Source organism: Doryrhamphus excisus, unplaced genomic scaffold, assembly GCF_037039965.1.
Source record: "Doryrhamphus excisus strain RoL-2023G ecotype Guam unplaced genomic scaffold, RoL_Dexc_Guam_v1.1 HiC_scaffold_24, whole genome shotgun sequence".
NCBI classification, from domain to species: Eukaryota; Metazoa; Chordata; class Actinopteri; order Syngnathiformes; family Syngnathidae; genus Doryrhamphus; species Doryrhamphus excisus.
Window position 1 is genome coordinate 6449117 of NW_027621862.1, and position 18839 is coordinate 6467955.

General features: G+C 50.4%; 19 non-coding genes across 19 annotated transcripts; 15 read left to right on the top strand and 4 right to left on the bottom strand.

The window, feature by feature from the left end:
- Positions 1-308: 308 nt before the first annotated feature.
- On the top strand, positions 309-382 carry trnan-guu (transfer RNA asparagine (anticodon GUU)). The gene has a single exon. It is a non-coding gene; the product is annotated as a tRNA-Asn (tRNA).
- Positions 383-2122: 1740 nt separating this feature from the next.
- On the top strand, positions 2123-2193 carry trnag-gcc (transfer RNA glycine (anticodon GCC)). The gene has a single exon. It is a non-coding gene; the product is annotated as a tRNA-Gly (tRNA).
- Positions 2194-2647: 454 nt separating this feature from the next.
- trnak-uuu (transfer RNA lysine (anticodon UUU)) lies at positions 2648-2720 on the bottom strand. Its single transcript has one exon. It is a non-coding gene; the product is annotated as a tRNA-Lys (tRNA).
- Positions 2721-2910: 190 nt separating this feature from the next.
- trnas-uga (transfer RNA serine (anticodon UGA)) lies at positions 2911-2994 on the top strand. Its single transcript has one exon. It is a non-coding gene; the product is annotated as a tRNA-Ser (tRNA).
- Positions 2995-4172: 1178 nt separating this feature from the next.
- Positions 4173-4243, top strand: trnag-gcc (transfer RNA glycine (anticodon GCC)). The gene has a single exon. It is a non-coding gene; the product is annotated as a tRNA-Gly (tRNA).
- A 454-nt stretch (positions 4244-4697) lies between these two features.
- trnak-uuu (transfer RNA lysine (anticodon UUU)) lies at positions 4698-4770 on the bottom strand. Its single transcript has one exon. It is a non-coding gene; the product is annotated as a tRNA-Lys (tRNA).
- Positions 4771-4960: 190 nt separating this feature from the next.
- On the top strand, positions 4961-5044 carry trnas-uga (transfer RNA serine (anticodon UGA)). Its single transcript has one exon. It is a non-coding gene; the product is annotated as a tRNA-Ser (tRNA).
- A 1179-nt stretch (positions 5045-6223) lies between these two features.
- trnag-gcc (transfer RNA glycine (anticodon GCC)) lies at positions 6224-6294 on the top strand. The gene has a single exon. It is a non-coding gene; the product is annotated as a tRNA-Gly (tRNA).
- Positions 6295-6724: 430 nt separating this feature from the next.
- trnak-uuu (transfer RNA lysine (anticodon UUU)) lies at positions 6725-6797 on the bottom strand. The gene has a single exon. It is a non-coding gene; the product is annotated as a tRNA-Lys (tRNA).
- A 497-nt stretch (positions 6798-7294) lies between these two features.
- On the top strand, positions 7295-7368 carry trnan-guu (transfer RNA asparagine (anticodon GUU)). Its single transcript has one exon. It is a non-coding gene; the product is annotated as a tRNA-Asn (tRNA).
- A 519-nt stretch (positions 7369-7887) lies between these two features.
- trnas-uga (transfer RNA serine (anticodon UGA)) lies at positions 7888-7969 on the top strand. The gene has a single exon. It is a non-coding gene; the product is annotated as a tRNA-Ser (tRNA).
- A 1178-nt stretch (positions 7970-9147) lies between these two features.
- trnag-gcc (transfer RNA glycine (anticodon GCC)) lies at positions 9148-9218 on the top strand. Its single transcript has one exon. It is a non-coding gene; the product is annotated as a tRNA-Gly (tRNA).
- A 1017-nt stretch (positions 9219-10235) lies between these two features.
- On the top strand, positions 10236-10309 carry trnan-guu (transfer RNA asparagine (anticodon GUU)). The gene has a single exon. It is a non-coding gene; the product is annotated as a tRNA-Asn (tRNA).
- A 3423-nt stretch (positions 10310-13732) lies between these two features.
- trnag-gcc (transfer RNA glycine (anticodon GCC)) lies at positions 13733-13803 on the top strand. Its single transcript has one exon. It is a non-coding gene; the product is annotated as a tRNA-Gly (tRNA).
- A 975-nt stretch (positions 13804-14778) lies between these two features.
- On the top strand, positions 14779-14852 carry trnan-guu (transfer RNA asparagine (anticodon GUU)). The gene has a single exon. It is a non-coding gene; the product is annotated as a tRNA-Asn (tRNA).
- Positions 14853-16603: 1751 nt separating this feature from the next.
- trnag-gcc (transfer RNA glycine (anticodon GCC)) lies at positions 16604-16674 on the top strand. The gene has a single exon. It is a non-coding gene; the product is annotated as a tRNA-Gly (tRNA).
- Positions 16675-17016: 342 nt separating this feature from the next.
- On the top strand, positions 17017-17090 carry trnat-agu (transfer RNA threonine (anticodon AGU)). Its single transcript has one exon. It is a non-coding gene; the product is annotated as a tRNA-Thr (tRNA).
- Positions 17091-17719: 629 nt separating this feature from the next.
- On the top strand, positions 17720-17792 carry trnaa-ugc (transfer RNA alanine (anticodon UGC)). Its single transcript has one exon. It is a non-coding gene; the product is annotated as a tRNA-Ala (tRNA).
- A 948-nt stretch (positions 17793-18740) lies between these two features.
- On the bottom strand, positions 18741-18813 carry trnak-uuu (transfer RNA lysine (anticodon UUU)). The gene has a single exon. It is a non-coding gene; the product is annotated as a tRNA-Lys (tRNA).
- Between the last annotated feature and the right edge of the window lie 26 nt (positions 18814-18839).

Sequence of the window (18839 nt, forward strand, 5' to 3'; positions counted from 1 at the left end):
TGTCACGCAGTCTGAAATTGGCAAACTGAGAAATTCTGCTTGAGTGACCAATGCAGTCTGTCCATTTTAATACATTTCGCCTCAACTCATGTTGAAAAAGGACAGAGCCATTTCCGTGAGAGCACAAGACCCCTGGATTGTACCCAAAAATACTTTGCGTTCATCAAAGAGTAAAGCTGGTGTCCTGGTTTGCAATGTTGTTTGATTGTTACACCAGAAGGTGCGAGTCACATCCAAAACAAAGGGCATGCTGGAAGCATAGCATGCGTTAGTATGGCTTCAACTGAACAGAAGTTGGCAGGGTGTGAGTCTCTGTGGCGCAATCGGTCAGCGCGCTCGGCTGTTAACCGGGAGGCTGGTGGTTCGAGCCCACCCAGGGACGTTCTCTGGGTGCATCAGCGTCAGTGTTTATTCATGTTTGCGCTCCACTCTTGCACAGCACTTGTGTGGTTCCCAATTGGCAAACTGTGTGTCAATGCGCCCTACAAAGACAATACCCTTGTGTATTTGGACATTTGCAGGTTTAAGAAATCAGACCACATTAGCCAAATATCTTCTGGACAAGACTAAGTTTGAGCCAGTCAACTGAACATTAGACTTTTGATCTGAGTGTCCGGGATTCAAGTCCCTGTTCAGGTGACCAGTGATAGGGTCTGAGGTCCACTTGCAAACGCCTCCTTTTTGCCCACAAAATACAAGGGCAACAGGACAATCCCTTGGTACTTTATGGAAACGATGTGAGGTGCCTGGCTTTTAACTAGAAGTGGAAAGACTTGTGTAGCCCCTCACACAAACCATGTGTCTTCCTCCCATGCACATGTTGCCAGCTGATCCTTGACATCAGCAACATTTTGGTTCTAGGACAATGGGGTCACCTGCCCCCATTGGTCTTTTCCAAGCAGTCACGGTGGCCGAGAGGTTAAGGCGTTGGACTTGAAATCCAATGGGGTTGTGACGCTTTGGTTGGCCATGCTGTTTACCTTGTGGTGGAGTACTGTTGGTTATGAGGGCTGGGGTGTTGTCCTTTCGCGGCCCGTGTTCTCTACAATGGTGGTCTAAATTTTGGGTAGAGGATAATGGGGTCCACTGTCCCCATTGATCTGCTTCTTGCAGTCTCGGTGGCCGAGAGGTTTGTTGCCACTCTGCTTTTGACATGCTGTTTTCAGCGGCCTTGTCGAGGGTGTTTCACAGGTGGGTGGTGTGATGTTGGATATGGGGGCAAGTGGGTTGTCGCCGTTTTGTTGTTCCTGGAGCACATAAAGAAGAGTGGCCAGTACGAGGGGTTGAACCCATGACCTTGGCGTTATTAGCACCACACGCTGACCAACTGAGCTAACCGGGATAGCGGCAGAGAGCTGCTGGAATGACAAGGCGCTACGAAACGCGTATCGGGCGGAGCCGCTCCGACCCACACGTCGGCTCCAAATCCCACCTCCCGGGGCTCTTCCGGCACCACTCCTCCCTCCCTGCTCCAGCAGTGGAGCGCCGTCTGACGACGTCGGGAGTGTCGTCCCCATGCAACTGGGAGCCAGTCGCCTTTCGTCAGCGGAGAGGAGTGACCGTCTACGCCTGTGGCTGTGCCTGTACTGTGGGAGTCCTACACACAATTTCCCGCGGTCCAGTTCGCCCAGCACGCCAATGCTCTTCCTCCACCAGGGATATTCCCCAGCTGCTGGCACTGCCCGCTCCAACCACACCGGCTGCGTCATCCGCTTTGGTGGGCCGACTTCAGGTGGAAGGTACGATATCCTGGGCGGGGGAAGCTTCTCCTACCACAGCATTAATTGACTCTGGGGCGGACGAGAACTTCATTGATAGCGGACTGGTCAGTTCTCTTAACATTCCTACAGTTGAGCTTGTCCCCCACAAGAATGTCTGCTCGCTAGATGAACATCATCTGGCATGCATTGCGCATCAGACGTGCACCATATCCTTGGTGCTGTCGGGTAACCACCACAAGGTCACAAATTTTTTTCTTATGCCCTCTCGCTCAGCTCTGTTAGTACTCGGCCTCCCCTGGCATCCTGTGCGTGTGTTGTGATGTTTTGTCATTTAGCGCCACTTTGCAGAGGCACATCCACTCGACAATTTAATTTGTTCTCCGACAGTGTTTCCCAACGTGGCATTGGTGGTTCAGTGGTAGAATTCTCGCTTGCCAAGCGGGAGGCCCGGGTCCGATTCCCGGCCAATGCAGTATATCTCAGCTTATACCTTTCTTTAGAGCTCATGTTGAAAAAGTACAAAGGCTCTTTTCCTGCGAAAGGGCAGAATTCAGAATGACACCTGAAACGTAACAGACCGGACCACCCGAGAGTTAAGGTGGACAGCAATTATTGAAACCTTACTGCAGTCATGCTGTTGTAGTCTCTGTCACGCAATTGGTCAGCACGTTTGGCTGTTAACTGAGAGGTTAGTGGTTCGATAATTTAATTTAATAATTTAATTATTGACAATGGCGTTTATCCACAGTCCTGGAAGATCGCAAAGGTGCTAGGTCGAAAAGGTTTACTTAAACAAGTTACTCCTTGTGTGCACGGCCATCTCCTTGGCCTTCTCGGTGTTGAGGATGAAGGAGCAGAAATCTTCTGGCGGACTGTACTTGACCACAGAAGGAGGTGTAACATTTCAGGGAAGGCCTCCCTTCACCTGCCTGAACAGGGACTTGAACCCTGGACCCTCAGATTAAAAGTCTGATGCTCTACCAACTGAGCTATCCAGGCCTTTGTTGAATGAGGGCAACTCACGAGGTCAAATCTTCTGGCATACTGTACTTGACCTTGCAGAGAGGAGAGCTTCTTCTCTGGCTCTCAACAAAAGCGGTCGCATCTTTCCCCTCTCCTCCCTATCCCTTATCTTCCCTGCTTTGTTGTCCCCTGTCCATCCTGTCGATGGAGTTTGACTTGATTCTTTGTCACGCAGTGGCCGAGAGGTTAAGGCGTTGGACTTGAAATCCAATGGGGTTTCCCCGCACAGGTTCGAATCCTGTCTGTGACGCTTTGGTTGGGCATTTGTTGCCGCCATGCTGTTTACCTTGTGGTGGAGTACTGTTGGTTATGAGGGCTGGGGTGTTGTCCTTTCGCGGCCCGTGTTCTCTACAATGGTGGTCTAAATTTTGGGTAGAGGATAATGGGGTCCACTGTCCCCATTGATCTGCTTCTTGCAGTCTCGGTGGCCGAGAGGTTTGTTGCCACTCTGCTTTTGACATGCTGTTTTCAGCGGCCTTGTCGAGGGTGTTTCACAGGTGGGTGGTGTGATGTTGGATATGGGGGCAAGTGGGTTGTCGCCGTTTTGTTGTTCCTGGAGCACATAAAGAAGAGTGGCCAGTACGAGGGGTTGAACCCATGACCTTGGCGTTATTAGCACCACACGCTGACCAACTGAGCTAACCGGGATAGCGGCAGAGAGCTGCTGGAATGACAAGGCGCTACGAAACGCGTATCGGGCGGAGCCGCTCCGACCCACACGTCGGCTCCAAATCCCACCTCCCGGGGCTCTTCCGGCACCACTCCTCCCTCCCTGCTCCAGCAGTGGAGCGCCGTCTGACGACGTCGGGAGTGTCGTCCCCATGCAACTGGGAGCCAGTCGCCTTTCGTCAGCGGAGAGGAGTGACCGTCTACGCCTGTGGCTGTGCCTGTACTGTGGGAGTCCTACACACAATTTCCCGCGGTCCAGTTCGCCCAGCACGCCAATGCTCTTCCTCCACCAGGGATATTCCCCAGCTGCTGGCACTGCCCGCTCCAACCACACCGGCTGCGTCATCCGCTTTGGTGGGCCGACTTCAGGTGGAAGGTACGATATCCTGGGCGGGGGAAGCTTCTCCTACCACAGCATTAATTGACTCTGGGGCGGACGAGAACTTCATTGATAGCGGACTGGTCAGTTCTCTTAACATTCCTACAGTTGAGCTTGTCCCCCACAAGAATGTCTGCTCGCTAGATGAACATCATCTGGCATGCATTGCGCATCAGACGTGCACCATATCCTTGGTGCTGTCGGGTAACCACCACAAGGTCACAAATTTTTTTCTTATGCCCTCTCGCTCAGCTCTGTTAGTACTCGGCCTCCCCTGGCATCCTGTGCGTGTGTTGTGATGTTTTGTCATTTAGCGCCACTTTGCAGAGGCACATCCACTCGACAATTTAATTTGTTCTCCGACAGTGTTTCCCAACGTGGCATTGGTGGTTCAGTGGTAGAATTCTCGCTTGCCAAGCGGGAGGCCCGGGTCCGATTCCCGGCCAATGCAGTATATCTCAGCTTATACCTTTCTTTAGAGCTCATGTTGAAAAAGTACAAAGGCTCTTTTCCTGCGAAAGGGCAGAATTCAGAATGACACCTGAAACGTAACAGACCGGACCACCCGAGAGTTAAGGTGGACAGCAATTATTGAAACCTTACTGCAGTCATGCTGTTGTAGTCTCTGTCACGCAATTGGTCAGCACGTTTGGCTGTTAACTGAGAGGTTAGTGGTTCGATAATTTAATTTAATAATTTAATTATTGACAATGGCGTTTATCCACAGTCCTGGAAGATCGCAAAGGTGCTAGGTCGAAAAGGTTTACTTAAACAAGTTACTCCTTGTGTGCACGGCCATCTCCTTGGCCTTCTCGGTGTTGAGGATGAAGGAGCAGAAATCTTCTGGCGGACTGTACTTGACCACAGAAGGAGGTGTAACATTTCAGGGAAGGCCTCCCTTCACCTGCCTGAACAGGGACTTGAACCCTGGACCCTCAGATTAAAAGTCTGATGCTCTACCAACTGAGCTATCCAGGCCTTTGTTGAATGAGGGCAACTCACGAGGTCAAATCTTCTGGCATACTGTACTTGACCTTGCAGAGAGGAGAGCTTCTTCTCTGGCTCTCAACAAAAGCGGTCGCATCTTTCCCCTCTCCTCCCTATCCCTTATCTTCCCTGCTTTGTTGTCCCCTGTCCATCCTGTCGATGGAGTTTGACTTGATTCTTTGTCACGCAGTGGCCGAGAGGTTAAGGCGTTGGACTTGAAATCCAATGGGGTTTCCCCGCACAGGTTCGAATCCTGTCTGTGACGCTTTGGTTGGGCATTTGTTGCCGCCATGCTGTTTACCTTGTGGTGGAGTACTGTTGGTTATGAGGGCTGGGGTGTTGTCCTTTCGCGGCCCGCGTTCTCTACAATGGTGGTCTAAATTTTGGGTAGAGGATAATGGGGTCCACTGTCCCCATTGATCTGCTTCTTGCAGTCTCGGTGGCCGAGAGGTTTGTTGCCACTCTGCTTTTGACATGCTGTTTTCAGCGGCCTTGTCGAGGGTGTTTCACAGGTGGGTGGTGTGATGTTGGATATGGGGGCAAGTGGGTTGTCGCCGTTTTGTTGTTCCTGGAGCACATAAAGAAGAGTGGCCAGTACGAGGGGTTGAACCCATGACCTTGGCGTTATTAGCACCACACGCTGACCAACTGAGCTAACCGGGATAGCGGCAGAGAGCTGCTGGAATGACAAGGCGCTACGAAACGCGTATCGGGCGGAGCCGCTCCGACCCACACGTCGGCTCCAAATCCCACCTCCCGGGGCTCTTCCGGCACCACTCCTCCCTCCCTGCTCCAGCAGTGGAGCGCCGTCTGACGACGTCGGGAGTGTCGTCCCCATGCAACTGGGAGCCAGTCGCCTTTTCGTCAGCGGAGAGGAGTCACCGTCTACGCCTGTGGCTGTGCCTGTACTGTGGGAGTCCTACACACAATTTCCCGCGGTCCAGTTCGCCCAGCACGCCAATGCTCTTCCTCCACCAGGGATATTCCCCAGCTGCTGGCACTGCCCGCTTCAACCACACCGGCTGCGTCATCCGCTTTGGTGGGCCGACTTCAGGTGGAAGGTACGATATCCTGGGCGGGGGAAGCTTCTCCTACCACAGCATTAATTGACTCTGGGGCGGACGAGAACTTCATTGATAGCGGACTGGTCAGTTCTCTTAACATTCCTACAGTTGAGCTTGTCCCCCACAAGAATGTCTGCTCGCTAGATGAACATCATCTGGCATGCATTGCGCATCAGACGTGCACCATATCCTTGGTGCTGTCGGGTAACCACCACAAGGTCACAAATTTTTTTCTTATGCCCTCTCGCTCAGCTCTGTTAGTACTCGGCCTCCCCTGGCATCCTGTGCGTGTGTTGTGATGTTTTGTCATTTAGCGCCACTTTGCAGAGGCACATCCACTCGACAATTTAATTTGTTCTCCGAGAGTGTTTCCCAACGTGGCATTGGTGGTTCAGTGGTAGAATTCTCGCTTGCCAAGCGGGAGGCCCGGGTCCGATTCCCGGCCAATGCAGTATATCTCAGCTTATACCTTTCTTTAGAGCTCATGTTGAAAAAGTACAAAGGCTCTTTTCCTGCGAAAGGGCAGAATTCAGAATGACACCTGAAACGTAACAGACCGGACCACCCGAGAGTTAAGGTGGACAGCAATTATTGAAACCTTACTGCAGTCATGCTGTTGTAGTCTCTGTCACGCAATTGGTCAGCACGTTTGGCTGTTAACTGAGAGGTTAGTGGTTCGATAATTTAATTTAATAATTTAATTATTGACAATGGCGTTTATCCACAGTCCTGGAAGATCGCAAAGGTGTGCACAGCCATCTCCTTGGCCTTCTCGGTGTTGAGGATGAAGGAGCAGAAATCTTCTGGCGTACTGTACTTGACCACAGAAGGAGGATAAAGGAAGTAGGTGTAACATTTCAGGGAAGGGGCCTCCCTTCACCCGCCTGAACAGGGACTTGAACCCTGGACCCTCAGATTAAAAGTCTGATGCTCTACCAACTGAGCTATCCAGGCCTTTGTTGAATGAGGACAACTCACGAGGTCAAATCTTCTGGCATACTGTACTTGACCTTGCAGAGAGGAGAGCTTCTTCTCTGGCTCTCAACAAAAGCGGTCACATCTTTCCCCTCTCCTCCCTATCCCTTATCTTCCCTGCTTTGTTGTCCCCTGTCCATCCTGTCGATGGAGTTTGACTTGATTCTTTGTCACGCAGTCTGAAATTGGCAAACTGAGAAATTCTGCTTGAGTGACCAATGCAGTCTGTCCATTTTAATACATTTCGCCTCAACTCATGTTGAAAAAGGACAGAGCCATTTCCGTGAGAGCACAAGACCCCTGGATTGTACCCAAAAATACTTTGCGTTCATCAAAGAGTAAAGCTGGTGTCCTGGTTTGCAATGTTGTTTGATTGTTACACCAGAAGGTGCGAGTCACATCCAAAACAAAGGGCATGCTGGAAGCATAGCATGCATTAGTATGGCTTCAACTGAACAGAAGTTGGCAGGGTGTGAGTCTCTGTGGCGCAATCGGTCAGCGCGCTCGGCTGTTAACCGGGAGGCTGGTGGTTCGAGCCCACCCAGGGACGTTCTCTGGGTGCATCAGCGTCAGTGTTTATTCATGTTTGCGCTCCACTCTTGCACAGCACTTGTGTGGTTCCCAATTGGCAAACTGTGTGTCAATGCGCCCTACAAAGACAATACCCTTGTGTATTTGGACATTTGCAGGTTTAAGAAATCAGACCACATTAGCCAAATATCTTCTGGACAAGACTAAGTTTGAGCCAGTCAACTGAACATTAGACTTTTGATCTGAGTGTCCGGGATTCAAGTCCCTGTTCAGGTGACCAGTGATAGGGTCTGAGGTCCACTTGCAAACGCCTCCTTTTTGCCCACAAAATACAAGGGCAACAGGACAATCCCTTGGTACTTTATGGAAACGATGTGAGGTGCCTGGCTTTTAACTAGAAGTGGAAAGACTTGTGTAGCCCCTCACACAAACCATGTGTCTTCCTCCCATGCACATGTTGCCAGCTGATCCTTGACATCAGCAACATTTTGGTTCTAGGACAATGGGGTCACCTGCCCCCATTGGTCTTTTCCAAGCAGTCACGGTGGCCGAGAGGTTAAGGCGTTGGACTTGAAATCCAATGGGGTTTCCCCGCACAGGTTCGAATCCTGTCTGTGACGCTTTGGTTGGGCATTTGTTGCCGCCATGCTGTTTACCTTGTGGTGGAGTACTGTTGGTTATGAGGGCTGGGGTGTTGTCCTTTCGCGGCCCGCGTTCTCTACAATGGTGGTCTAAATTTTGGGTAGAGGATAATGGGGTCCACTGTCCCCATTGATCTGCTTCTTGCAGTCTCGGTGGCCGAGAGGTTCGTTGCCACTCTGCTTTTGACATGCTTTTTTCAGCGGCCTTGTCGAGGGTGTTTCACAGGTGGGTGGTGTGATGTTGGATATGGGGGCAAGTGGGTTGTCGCCGTTTTGTTGTTCCTGGAGCACATAAAGAAGAGTGGCCAGTACGAGGGGTTGAACCCATGCCCTTGGCGTTATTAGCACCACACGCTGACCAACTGAGCTAACCGGGATAGTGGCAGAGAGCTGCTGGAATGACAAGGCGCTACGAAACGCGTATCGGGCGGAGCTGCTCCGACCCACACGTCGGCTCCAAATCCCACCTCCCGGGGCTCTTCCGGCACCACTCCTCCCTCCCTGCTCCAGCAGTGGAGCGCCGTCTGACGACGTCGGGAGTGTCGTCCCCATGCAACTGGGAGCCAGTCGCCTTTCGTCAGCGGAGAGTAGTCACCGTCTACGCCTGTGGCTGTGCCTGTACTGTGGGAGTCCTACACACAATTTCCCGCGGTCCAGTTCGCCCAGCACGCCAATGCTCTTCCTCCACCAGGGATATTCCCCAGCTGCTGGCACTGCCCGCTCCAACCACACCGGCTGCGTCATCCGCTTTGGTGGGCCGACTTCAGGTGGAAGGTACGATATCCTGGGCGGGGGAAGCTTCTCCTACCACAGCATTAATTGACTCTGGGGCGGACGAGAACTTCATTGATAGCGGACTGGTCAGTTCTCTTAACATTCCTACAGTTGAGCTTGTCCCCCACAAGAATGTCTGCTCGCTAGATGAACATCATCTGGCATGCATTGCGCATCAGACGTGCACCATATCCTTGGTGCTGTCGGGTAACCACCACAAGGTCACAAATTTTTTTCTTATGCCCTCTCGCTCAGCTCTGTTAGTACTCGGCCTCCCCTGGCATCCTGTGCGTGTGTTGTGATGTTTTGTCATTTAGCGCCACTTTGCAGAGGCACATCCACTCGACAATTTAATTTGTTCTCCGACAGTGTTTCCTAACGTGGCATTGGTGGTTCAGTGGTAGAATTCTCGCTTGCCAAGCGGGAGGCCCGGGTCCGATTCCCGGCCAATGCAGTATATCTCAGCTTATACCTTTCTTTAGAGCTCATGTTGAAAAAGTGCAAAGGCTCTTTTCCTGCGAAAGGGCAGAATTCAGAATGACACCTGAAACGTAACAGACCGGACCACCCGAGAGTTAAGGTGGACAGCAATTATTGAAACCTTACTGCAGTCATGCTGTTGTAGTCTCTGTCACGCAATTGGTCAGCACGTTTGGCTGTTAACTGAGAGGTTGGTGGTTCGATAATTTTATTTAATAATTTAATTATTGACAATGGCGTTTATCCACAGTCCTGGAAGATCGCAAAGGTGCTAGGTCGAAAAGGTTTACTTAAACAAGTTACTCCTTGTGTGCACGGCCATCTCCTTGGCCTTCTCGGTGTTGAGGATGAAGGAGCAGAAATCTTCTGGCGTACTGTACTTGACCACAGAAGGAGGTGTAACATTTCAGGAAAGGGGCCTCCCTTCACCCGCCTGAACAGGGACTTGAACTCTGCACCCTCAGATTAAAAGTCTGATGCTCTACCAACTGAGCTATCCAGGCCTTCGTTGAACTCACAAGGTCAAATCTTCTGGCATACTGTACTTGACCTTGCAGAGAGGAGAGCTTCTTCTCTGGCTCTCAACAAAAGCGGTCACATCTTTCCCCTCTCCTCCCTATCCCTTATCTTCCCTGCTTTGTTGTCCCCTGTCCATCCTGTCGATGGAGTTTGACTTGATTCTTTGTCACGCAGTCTGAAATTGGCAAACTGAGAAATTCTGCTTGAGTGACCAATGCAGTCTGTCCATTTTAATACATTTCGTCTCAACTCATGTTGAAAAAGGACAGAGCCATTTCCGTGAGAGCACAAGACCCCTGGATTGTACCCAAAAATACTTTGCGTTCATCAAAGAGTAAAGCTGGTGTCCTGGTTTGCAATGTTGTTTGATTGTTACACCAGAAGGTGCGAGTCACATCCAAAACAAAGGGCATGCTGGAAGCATAGCATGCGTTAGTATGGCTTCAACTGAACAGAAGTTGGCAGGGTGTGAGTCTCTGTGGCGCAATCGGTCAGCGCGCTCGGCTGTTAACCGGGAGGCTGGTGGTTCGAGCCCACCCAGGGACGTTCTCTGAGTGCATCAGTGTCAGTGTTTATTCATGTTTGCGCTCCACTCTTGCACAGCACTTGTGTGGTTCCCAATTGGCAAACTGTGTGTCAATGCGCCCTACAAAGACAATACCCTTGTTTATTTGGACATTTGCAGGTTTAAGAAATCAGACCACATTAGCCAAATATCTTCTGGACAAAAGAGTGGTCAGAAAAGACTAAGTTTGAGCCAGTCAACTGAACATTAGACTTTTGATCTGAGTGTCCGGGATTCAAGTCCCTGTTCAGGTGACCAGTGATAGGGTCTGAGGTCCACTTGCAAACGCCTCCTTTTTGCCCACAAAATACAAGGGCAACAGGACAATCCCTTGGTACTTTATGGAAACGATGTGAGGTGCCTGGCTTTTAACTAGAAGTGGAAAGACTTGTGTAGCCCCTCACACAAACCATGTGTCTTCCTCCCATGCACATGTTGCCAGCTGATCCTTGACATCAGCAACATTTTGGTTCTAGGACAATGGGGTCACCTGCCCCCATTGGTCTTTTCCAAGCAGTCACGGTGGCCGAGAGGTTAAGGCGTTGGACTTGAAATCCAATGGGGTTGTGACGCTTTGGTTGACCATGCTGTTTACCTTGTGGTGGAGTACTGTTGGTTATGAGGGCTGGGGTGTTGTCCTTTCGCGGCCCGCATTCTCTACAATGGTGGTCTAAATTTTGGGTAGAGGATAATGGGGTCCACTGTCCCCATTGATCTGCTTCTTGCAGTCTCGGTGGCCGAGAGGTTTGTTGCCACTCTGCTTTTGACATGCTGTTTTCAGTGGCCTTGTCGAGGGTGTTTCACAGGTGGGTGGTGTGATGTTGGATATGGGGTGTCGAGTGACCTGGAAAGACACCTCCGTCCAAGGGCCGGACGGAGGGGGTGTAATCTATGATTTGTACGCCAGAGGTAGACAAAAACAACATGTATGGTTAGTTGTACTGAATAGTAAACGGGAAACAGTTCAAACACGTTCATCAATCGCTTTTCTATCGCTTTTAGACAAGCAACTACACAAAACACAAGTCAGTTGATACCTCATGTCATTTGGAAGACATGTGCATTTATAGGGACAACACACACACATACTTTCCACCGCACTTCCAGAACCACAGGGACTCTTGCATAACTATCGCTTCGCCAGGCTCTTAAATGTGATTAAATGTGATGATTTGATGTGATGATTTATGTAGCCCTATAATCAAAGTTGTAACAACATGGCATTATGGTTGTATGACTAAGATAAGTATGAGATGTCATTAAACCGCCGTTATGAGCTCCAAACTCACAAAGTAGGTCAAACATCGTCTATCTAGGCCAAAGGTCACAAGGGAGATCCCCTTCTAGCGAAAAGGACCACCTTTTGGGCGGAGAAAGGCGGGACATAGGAAAAATACTGGATGAAAGTCAACTCCCTCGGGGAGGACCCATGAAGGAAAGGAGGGACAAGGGCAGGGCTTAAACAGAGCATAAAGGGAATGAATTCTCAGTGCTCTAGGCTGGTTCCAGGCTGCCTAACAAAGAGGCAGCACTACAAGAAGCTCCCTAGGCTCCCAAGAAGACTCAGAGGACAGCAACCATTGACCACCCGCACGATCTCAACTGCAAGAAGCCGAGGAAGAGAAGCCTCCTCGGGCCAGATGAACGCTGCACTCCACATAAGAAGAAAGTTCACTGGAACTCTCCCGGGATTCGAGTCGAGCCAACGGGGACCAGGAGCCAGCCACCGCTGTCCCCAAACCCGCCTTGCCCAAGTGATACTCCGGAATACCAGTGAACCAAAGGAAGGACGTCGGATTGATCACCCGGTTTCCCGCCTGATCCGATCAACCCCCGGCAGGCCTTTTTATCTTACGGGACTTTTTATCATCTCCTGCGGCTTACTACTACTGATAAGAGCGAGGCGCTAGCTTACAGCTTATGCCTCCTCGGTCAGGTAGGTGAGTGGAGCTCACGCGGCTAGTCCTGTTTATCTTTTACCTTATAGTCTATCTAATCCTGCTGAATTGCCCTTGCTAAACTTTAATAAACCTTTTCTCCCTTTTACAGAGACTTGTCTCTCTTTGTTTCTGTGACATAAAAGAGTAAAGCGTGTGTTGTAACAAAATTCCTTTTTCGGTTGTTCCGGTAACCTACAACCTATAGGTCCCTCTGATCGCTAATAGATGAGTAAATAACCCCAGGTCCTTAACAAGAGCAACAATCCATATCAGAGAGAGAGCAGCCTTAAAAGCAGAGGGTCCGGTGTCACTCACAACCAACCCGCGGTTACTCTGGTTTGTGTGTAGGCCCGGATGCAGCGGGGCCACCTCTGCCAAGCCGTGGCTGTTAATACCTGGGTGAGTCTCTCTCGCCCCTGACTAAGAGGCCCTTCCTTCACGCGAGCGGCCGTAACCCTTTAAACGGAGTAGTCAGGCAGGGAGGTGCGCCTGTTCCCCCATAACACGAGGGGGAAGTAAGGGTCTTGCATCCCCTGGGTAACTAGGGATTTAAACAGGGGGCAAGTGGGTTGTCGCCGTTTTGTTGTTCCTGGAGCACATAAAGAAGAGTGGCCAGTACGAGGGGTTGAACCCATGACCTTGGCATTATTAGCACCACACGCTGACCAACTGAGCTAACCGGGATAGCGGCAGAGAGCTGCTGGAATGACAAGGCGCTACGAAACGCGTATCGGGCGGAGCCGCTCCGACCCACACGTCGGCTCCAAATCCCACCTCCCGGGGCTCTTCCGGCACCACTCCTCCCTCCCTGCTCCAGCAGTGGAGCGCCGTCTGACGACGTCGGGAGTGTCGTCCCCATGCAACTGGGAGCCAGTCGCCTTTCGTCAGCGGAGAGGAGTCACCGTCTACGCCTGTGGCTGTGCCTGTACTGTGGGAGTCCTACACACAATTTCCCGCGGTCCAGTTCGCCCAGCACGCCAATGCTCTTCCTCCACCAGGGATATTCCCCAGCTGCTGGCACTGCCCGCTCCAACCACACCGGCTGCGTCATCCGCTTTGGTGGGCCGACTTCAGGTGGAAGGTACGATATCCTGGGCGGGGGAAGCTTCTCCTACCACAGCATTAATTGACTCTGGGGCGGACGAGAACTTCATTGATAGCGGACTGGTCAGTTCTCTTAACATTCCTACAGTTGAGCTTGTCCCCCACAAGAATGTCTGCTCGCTAGATGAACATCATCTGGCATGCATTGCGCATCAGACGTGCACCATATCCTTGGTGCTGTCGGGTAACCACCACAAGGTCACAATTTTTTTTCTTATGCCCTCTCGCTCAGCTCTGTTTGTACTCGGCCTCCCCTGGCATCCTGTGCGTGTGTTGTGATGTTTTGTCATTTAGCGCCACTTTGCAGAGGCACATCCACTCGACAATTTAATTTGTTCTCCGACAGTGTTTTCCAACGTGGCATTGGTGGTTCAGTGGTAGAATTCTCGCTTGCCAAGCGGGAGGCCCGGGTCCGATTCCCGGCCAATGCAGTATATCTCAGCTTATACCTTTCTTTAGAACTCATGTTGAAAAAGTACAAAGGCTCTTTTCCTGCGAAAGGGCAGAATTCAGAATGACACCTGAAACGTAACAGACCGGACCACCCGAGAGTTAAGGTGGACAGCAATTATTGAAACCTTACTGCAGTCATGCTGTTGTAGTCTCTGTCACGCAATTGGTCAGCACGTTTGGCTGTTAACTGAGAGGTTGGTGGTTCGATAATTTAATTTAATAATTTAATTATTGACAATGGCGTTTATCCACAGTCCTGGAAGATCGCAAAGGTGCTAGGTCGAAAAGGTTTACTTAAACAAGTTACTCCTTGTGTGCACGGCCATCTCCTTGGCCTTCTCGGTGTTGAGGATGAAGGAGCAGAAATCTTCTGGCGGACTGTACTTGACCACAGAAGGAGGTGTAACATTTCAGGGAAGGGGCCTCCCTTCACCTGCCTGAACAAGGACTTGAACCCTGGACCCTCAGATTAAAAGTCACAAGGTCAAATCTTCTGGCATACTGTACTTGACCTTGCAGAGAGGAGAGCTTCTTCTCTGGCTCTCAACAAAAGCGGTCGCATCTTTCCCCTCTCCTCCCTATCCCTTATCTTCCCTGCTTTGTTGTCCCCTGTCCATCCTGTCGATGGAGTTTGACTTGATTCTTTGTCACGCAGTCTGAAATTGGCAAACTGAGAAATTCTGCTTGAGTGACCAATGCAGTCTGTCCATTTTAATACATTTCGCCTCAACTCATGTTGAAAAAGGACAGAGCCATTTCCGTGAGAGCACAAGACCCCTGGATTGTACCCAAAAATACTTTGCGTTCATCAAAGAGTAAAGCTGGTGTCCTGGTTTGCAATGTTGTTTGATTGTTACACCAGAAGGTGCGAGTCACATCCAAAACAAAGGGCATGCTGGAAGCATAGCATGCGTTAGTATGGCTTCAACTGAACAGAAGTTGGCAGGGTGTGAGTCTCTGTGGCGCAATCGGTCAGCGCGCTCGGCTGTTAACCGGGAGGCTGGTGGTTCGAGCCCACCCAGGGACGTTCTCTGGGTGCATCAGTGTCAGTGTTTATTCATGTTTGCGCTCCACTCTTGCACAGCACTTGTGTGGTTCCCAATTGGCAAACTGTGTGTCAATGCGCCCTACAGAGACAATACCCTTGTGGATTTGGACATTTGCAGGTTTAAGAAATCAGACCACATTAGCCAAATATCTTCTGGACAAAAGAGTGGTCAGACAAGACTAAGTTTGAGCCAGTCAACTGAACATTAGACTTTTGATCTGAGTGTCCGGGATTCAAGTCCCTGTTCAGGTGACCAGTGATAGGGTCTGAGGTCCACTTGCAAACGCCTCCTTTTTGCCCACAAAATACAAGGGCAACAGGACAATCCCTTGGTACTTTATGGAAACGATGTGAGGTGCCTGGCTTTTAACTAGAAGTGGAAAGACTTGTGTAGCTCCTCACACAAACCATGTGTCTTCCTCCCATGCACATGTTGCCAGCTGATCCTTGACATCAGCAACATTTTGGTTCTAGGACAATGGGGTCACCTGCCCCCATTGGTCTTTTCCAAGCAGTCACGGTGGCCGAGAGGTTAAGGCGTTGGACTTGAAATCCAATGGGGTTGTGACGCTTTGGTTGGCCATGCTGTTTACCTTGTGGTGGAGTACTGTTGGTTATGAGGGCTGGGGTGTTGTCCTTTCGCGGCCCGCGTTCTCTACAATGGTGGTCTAAATTTTGGGTAGAGGATAATGGGGTCCACTGTCCCCATTGATCTGCTTCTTGCAGTCTCGGTGGCCGAGAGGTTTGTTGCCACTCTGCTTTTGACATGCTGTTTTCAGCGGCCTTGTCGAGGGTGTTTCACAGGTGGGTGGTGTGATGTTGGATATGGGGGCAAGTGGGTTGTCGCCGTTTTGTTGTTCCTGGAGCACATAAAGAAGAGTGGCCAGTACGAGGGGTTGAACCCATGACCTTGGCGTTATTAGCACCACACGCTGACCAACTGAGCTAACCGGGATAGCGGCAGAGAGCTGCTGGAATGACAAGGCGCTACGAAACGCGTATCGGGCCGAGCCGCTCCGACCCACACGTCGGCTCCAAATCCCACCTCCCGGGGCTCTTCCGGCACCACTCCTCCCTCCCTGCTCCAGCAGTGGAGCGCCATCTGACGACGTCGGGAGTGTCGTCCCCATGCAACTGGGAGCCAGTCGCCTTTCGTCAGCGGAGAGGAGTCACCGTCTACGCCTGTGGCTGTGCCTGTACTGTGGGAGTCCTACACACAATTTCCCGCGGTCCAGTTCGCCAAGCACGCCAATGCTCTTCCTCCACCAGGGATATTCCCCAGCTGCTGGCACTGCCCGCTCCAACCACACCGGCTGCGTCATCCGCTTTGGTGGGCCGACTTCAGGTGGAAGGTACGATATCCTGGGCGGGGGAAGCTTCTCCTACCACAGCATTAATTGACTCTGGGGCGGACGAGAACTTCATTGATAGCGGACTGGTCAGTTCTCTTAACATTCCTACAGTTGAGCTTGTCCCCCACAAGAATGTCTGCTCGCTAGATGAACATCATCTGGCATGCATTGCGCATCAGACGTGCACCATATCCTTGGTCGGGTAACCACCACAAGGTCACAAATTTTTTTCTTATGCCCTCTCGCTCAGCTCTGTTAGTACTCGGCCTCCCCTGGCATCCTGTGCGTGTGTTGTGATGTTTTGTCATTTAGCGCCACTTTGCAGAGGCACATCCACTCGACAATTTAATTTGTTCTCCGACAGTGTTTCCCAACGTGGCATTGGTGGTTCAGTGGTAGAATTCTCGCTTGCCAAGCGGGAGGCCCGGGTCCGATTCCCGGCCAATGCAGTATATCTCAGCTTATACCTTTCTTTATAGCTCATGTTGAAAAAGTACAAAGGCTCTTTTCCTGCGAAAGGGCAGAATTCAGAATGACACCTGAAACGTAACCGACCGGACCACCCGAGAGTTAAGGTGGACAGCACTTATTGAAACCTTACTGCAGTCATGCTGTTGTAGTCTCTGTGACGCAATTGGTCAGCACGTTTGGCTGTTAACTGAGAGGTTGGTGGTTCGAGCCCACCCAGGGACTCTCAATCCACAAATGTGTATGATTTTGGACTCCCTCCCTTGTATGAACATTTTTCCCCATTGGCGAACTGTTTTTGTGTTGGTGCCAGATGCACTGCTGGCACTGTGGCTAAGCTGGTCAAAGTGCCTGTCTAGTAAACAGGAGATCCTGGGTTCAAATCCCAGCAGTGCCTTGGGTGCTTGGTCAGTGAAACTTTGGCAGCTGATTTCTGAACCATGTACTTCTTTTTGTCACTTGCCCTTCAAGAATGAATTGACGTTGCATCCACAGCTGACATGATTGCTGTGGATCCCATTACGCCAGAAGGTGCTTGAATCCAAAGAGTATGACATTGTGATGTGTTGTCATTCAGCGCCACTTTGCAGAGGCTCATCCACTTGACAGTTGATTTTTTTTCTCTTACAGTGTGTCCCCACGTGGCATTGGTGGTTCACATTTGCTGCCAGCTAATCAGGGTGCGACACAGACGTCAGACAAGCAAAGAGACTCGCCTGCCACGCGGGCATGATTACCATTACCATTACCATCTATCAGGGATGGCAACTGAATTAAGAATCAATGCCAGAAACCTGCCACAGGATTTCAGATGATGTTTTGATGCAGACTGGTCATGATGCCTCTGAAGTTCACCAAAGCAGACCTGACTAAAGGTGACTACACTTCCAAAGTTCCCAGTGATGACTGAACCTCTCGCTCCTTGTGTTCCCCGAGAAACTCGGTCAGCTGCGGAATTGACGTACTCCAGCAAAGGAACCAAAATAGTTATGAGACTGAACCTTCTCTGTCAACGCTGTGATGGCAGGGGAATTAGCTCAAATGGTAGAGTGCTCGCTTTGCATGCGAGAGGGAGCGGGATCGATGCCCGCATTCTCCAAGAAGTCAAGTGCTTTTTTGTAGAAGAGATGTTGGGATCGGAAATTAGTCCAGGATCTGTCCCTCAGCATCAGACAAATACCCCAAACCTAATCCTGGCTACGTTCTCTCGACTAGTCTCTTGTCATGTAATAGTGAAGAAACCCAGTCCTTGATTTATTGTTCCCAAGTACCAAACACTAATCTGAGCCCCAATTTCTATGCCAAATACAGTATTGGTCTAACCCTAAACCCAGTCCACACTCCCTTCTCCAGTTGAGCACCTTATCTTCTTGTGTAGTACTTACCAGAAACTCAAGTCTATCATTTATTGACAGGTTTTATTCGTATTTATGTCGTCAGTCGCTTCAGAATGACAGCAGTTGGCAGATAGTGCTTATGAATGAGCCTAACCGTTCGACCGAGGACCAAGACAAATCCCATCTCCACTCAAAACCTGTCCAAATGTCAGTTACCTGACTGGGAGCAGCAATATCTTTTTATTAATAAAATAAATTTGATTAGAGATCAGATGATAGATGTTGATGGTAGACTGTCAGATAAAGAACAATATTGTGTAGGATAAACTGTGTAGTTTTCAATTTAAGAGGATAAGTGTAGATGAGGTAGGAAAACTGTTGCATTCCATTAAAAGCGATGAGCCATGTGGTATTGATAATTTGGATGGTAGGTTACTGAGGGCGGCAGCAAAGTTGATTCAGGAGCCCATATGCCATATCTTCAATTTAATTATTGACAATGGCGTTTATCCACAGTCCTGGAAGATCGCAAAGGTGCTAGGTCGAAAAGGTTTACTTAAACAAGTTACTCCTTGTGTGCACGGCCATCTCCTTGGCCTTCTCGGTGTTGAGGATGAAGGAGCAGAAATCTTCTGGCGTACTGTACTTGACCACAGAAGGAGGATAAAGGAAGTAGGTGTAACATTTCAGGGAAGGGGCCTCCCTTCACCCGCCTGAACAGGGACTTGAACCCTGGACCCTCAGATTAAAAGTCTGATGCTCTACCAACTGAGCTATCCAGGCCTTTGTTGAATGAGGACAACTCACGA